We start from the raw sequence: 4,570 nt of genomic DNA on the forward strand, positions 1-4,570 counted from the left end.
TAGCATGCTGGTTGTGTGAGGCGGGGGGGGGGGGGTTATATTAAAAAACCTTTTGCCTGTACTGTGAGCCTTCTCTTGATTGGGTCCCTGTGGCTGCAGGCTAAATTGCCAAAGCAGCCCTCTTTGTCAAGGCTAGCCTAGCTCAATAGGCAACACAGGCAGTCAAAACTGCAGAATTCAAGGTGTTGACTAACCAGGATTATGTTTGAAAGGAGAACTCATGGTCTTCCAGCAATTTTCTCCAAGTCCAACCCACTTCTCCTCACTCCACTTGTTTAGGGACTGGGAGAAAGTGGGTGCAGTTGGGGAAACCACCACAATTGTCACCACATGCAGCATGGACAACATGATGCCCACAGGCACAGCATGTTAGTGTACCCAGTAGAATAGGTTGTCACGTGTGCTTGGTTGTGTGGTGTATGTGTGGTGCCCACAACAGTTTCTCCAGTTTCCAAATGTGCCCATGCACTCGAAAAGGCTTGGCGACCTTGGCCTACAGCATTATGTGTTACGAACACAAGGCTCCAGAAGCCATGCACTTGTATGACTTCCAAGAGGATCTCTGTTCAGACGCATGCCACTGTCCACATCCTGCCCAACTAATCAACTGCACAGAATCACTGGGCGATTATGGGAATTAGTCCAGCCCCCTCACCTAGGTAAAGGCAAAGGTAAAGGACCACTGGACGGTTAAGCCCAGTCAAAGGCAACTATGGGGTTGCGACTCTCATCTTGCTTTCAGGCCGAGGGAGCCGGCGTTTGTCCACAGACAGCTTTCCGGGTCATGTGGCCAGCATTACTAAATCGCTTCTGGTGCAACAAAACACTGACGGAAACCAGAGCGCCCGGAAACGCTGTTTACCTTCCCGCCACAGCGGTACCTATTTATCTACTTGCACTTTTTGGTGTGCTTTCTAGGTTGGCAGGAGCTGGGACAGAGCAACAGGAGCTCACCCTGTTGCAGGGATTCGAACCATTGACCTTCTGATTGGCAAGCCCAAGAGGCTCAGTGGTTTAGACCCTCACCTACAGGGATGAAGTCCTCTTCTCTCCCCCCCCCCCCAAATCTGTGAAGTGTTTTGAAGCCTTTCACAGAGTGGTATGTGAAAAAGCACAGAAAAGGGTTTAATGAAGGGTGAAAATGTTCTTCGTGGCAACCCAAAGGGACAGACCTACTCAAAGACATCTGAGAGGAACCCCCTAACAAAGCAGTCTTGTTTTCTGTTTTTATGTTGTTAGCCCTTAGTGAAAGAAAAGTGGATTGTAAACTTTAAAAACAACTAAAAATCCAAAACATTATCCTCTTCTTGTTGATATGGAGCTGAGGCCAAGATGACAGCAGCTTGCCTAAGGACACTTTGTGAGCTTGTGTGTGTCAGGCCAGGTTTCAGCCAGGGATTTTCTGGCTCATACTTGAGGCTCATAGCCACGATTTCCCAGTCACTGCTTCTCAGTGAAGAAGGAATTGCCTTTCTCCGCAGAGCAACTTAACCACAACTTCAAAGAAATCTGCCTGTGAAAGGAATTCTTGAACACTTAAAAGAGTCACATGCCCGCCACCACTCACATGATTTGAAATCCAGGAGGGAAAGCACGGCTGTTTTGCCAAATTTATCCAAATGTATCACACACACCCTTTCAAGGTCCCTTCAAATGGGTATTGCCATTCAGCTGTGATTTTACAGAATGATTAAACAAAAATCAGGCCATCTATCAGCCCCTTGATGTTTTAAGAACAAATGTGTGTGTGCTTTTTTAAGGACAAAAAAATAATAAAATGGAATGTCCTTTGGTGCTGTAAGGCTGCAGCCGGACAGTGAACTTTTGACAATGGCTCCCTCTTGTGATAAAATTGCTATATTGCAATGGCCACCCAATATGAAGGTTCTACAGAAGAGGAAATATCCGCTGTGTGACTCTTATTTTGTTTCCATTTGCCCTGTGTTGTCCTAGAACAGCCCCTCTATGGTCCTCTGCCAGTCTTCTGTAGTTCTCAATTACCCACACAAAGACCAATGTAGGAATTAATTTTCCCTACAAGTTGATGACAACAGGACCCAGAATTTGATCACAGAACAGCTAAAGTGACTGTATGCCACCTCAAGGTAGCCAGCCAACCATATTGCTATGATTAGCAGCACAACATCACCAAATTAAAAACAGTAACGTGATGAAGACTGCAGTGAAGTAGGCTATAACACAAGCTCAGAGTGGACTGGAATGAATGAGTGCTCTCCTGTGTAGCCACAAGATGAGAACATGCACAGTATGATGGTTCATCCTCAGGTGTCTCCCCTATAAAGAGCAGTGTGAAACAGGGCTGTGTTCTCACCCCAACTCTATTTGGCACCACCTTCTTCCTGTTGCTCTCCATGCCTTCAAGGAGCAATGGGGGTCTGTTCAACTTGGCACGTCTCCATGACCAGACAAGTGTGGCAGGTTCTTATCCAAGAGATGCTGTTTTGCAGATGACGCAGCCTCGACACCGCACTCCAAGAAAGCTCCTCAAAGACTCATCAGCCATTTTGCCCAAGCCTGCATGGAATTCGGCCTTCCCATCAGACTGACGAAGACCAACATCCTGGGTCAGGATGTTGCCAGCGCTCTATGCATCAGCACTTGGTGACCACATGCTTGAAGTGGTAGGTGATTGTATCTACCTGGGCTCCATCGTAACCAGCAACTTCTCCATCAACACCGAGCTGGACAAGCATATTGGCAAGGGAGCTACAACAATGGCTCACCTCTCCAAAAGGGTATGGAAAAACGTGATGCTCATGATCAATGCCAAGATGAAAATCTACCAGGCTTGGAGAGTTGGGCACACTGCTTTATGCAAGCAAGTCATGAGCAACTTGCAACCACCGAAAACGACACCTTAGTGCCTTCCATATACGCTGCAATCCCTTGCAGATGACAGCTGTGCCTGGAGGAAGACAGGTCATGTATCCACAGCAGAGGAGTGACCGATGGGAGAAGCGCAAAAAGAAGGAATGTCATGGTGACGTGTAGTAGCAAAACCAGACATCTTCATCTGCCCCAACTGCAACAAAATTTGTCTTTCCCACATTAATCTCTGTAGCCACAGCAGGCGCTGTAACTCCCCAACTGTTAGAATTTACCCCCAAAGGCACACTCTTCTGTTGTCTCCTGAGACAGGACTGATGCCAACAATTCCATCTGAAAAGGTCCCAACAAGAAGGTAAGAGCCACCCTTTCTAATGTGCTAGCTTTTATTGGTTTTATCTAGAAGATAAATAGGGTAAAACATTTTTTTTAAATAACAAAATGGCATTCCTTTCACCTTCAGCCTGCAGTTGTGCAGTCCACTCTAGCACTTCGTGATCTGATTGCTTTGTTTTGATGTAAGCGTAGAGTGGGCCATGGAGAAAGTGGAAGACCACAAAAACATTTCCAAGATAAATTAATCTGCCTCTTATCTTTGTCCATGGAGTTTTCTTGGCAGGGATACTTGCCGGTTCCTGCTCCAGGTGGATCACGTTTGGTCAAAACTCTCCACTATGACCTGTCCATCTTGGGTGGCCCTGAACAGCATAGCTCATAGCTTCTCTGAGTTATTCAAGCCCAATCGCCATGGCAAGGCAGTGAGAGCTGGACCATAAAGAAGGCTGATCGCCGAAGAATTGATGCTTTTGAATTATGGTGCTGGAGGAGACTCTTGAGAGTCCCACGGACTGCAAGAAGATCAAACCTATCCATTCTGAAGGAAAACAGCCCTGAGTGCTCCCTGGAAGGACAGATCGTGAAGCTGAGGCTCCAATACTTTGGCCACCTCATGAGAAGAGAAGACTCCCTGGAAAAGACCCTGATGTTGGGAAAGATTGAGGGCACAAGGAGAAGGGGACGACAGAGGACGAGATGGTTGGGTGGTGTTCTCGAAGCTACCAGCATGAGTTTGACCAAACTATGGGAGGCAGTGGAAGACAGGAGTGCCTGGCGTGCTCTGGTCCATGGGGTCACGAAAAGTCAGACACAACTAAACGACTAAACAGCAACAAATATAGTTGCCTCAGACGTTACACTGTATAAGGCTATATTTATTTCTCCTTCAGCTGCCCTTTTTCCTTGAACCCTTGGGGTGTGTTACGCTGGTGAGACAGCAACCTCCTGACTCACGTCAGTTCTCTGATTTGTTTATACATTGAGGGGATGACTCAAATGCTGAAGGAGAGGGCGAGCCTTTGTTAAATCCAAGCGTTCTTGACTCATGTTCTATCCAAGAATAATCAGATATGGAAGCATGAAGAAGATTAGTATCTCTGGTATGCACAGACGGTTAGACTGTGGAGCTGTGTAGAAACATCATGAACCATGAATGCTGAGGGATATGCAGAACGGCTAAGAAAGGTGACTTTCCTACCTGGGAGTTTCTGAAGGTGCAGCCACCACAGAGCTATGCTCCCTGGGTAGCACACCAGTCTGAGAGTCCTGTTTATCAGAGAACAACTGCTGCTCACTACAGGCCAGTGGCAAAATTGCATGTAGACAGCATATAACATCAGAAATATTAAGACCAGTGTCAAGTGTATTGAAGAGCCACAACTCTTAA

The sequence above is a fragment of the Podarcis liolepis genome (assembly GCF_965112155.1).
Source record: "Podarcis liolepis genome assembly, chromosome: 3".
Lineage (NCBI taxonomy): Eukaryota > Metazoa > Chordata > Lepidosauria > Squamata > Lacertidae > Podarcis > Podarcis liolepis.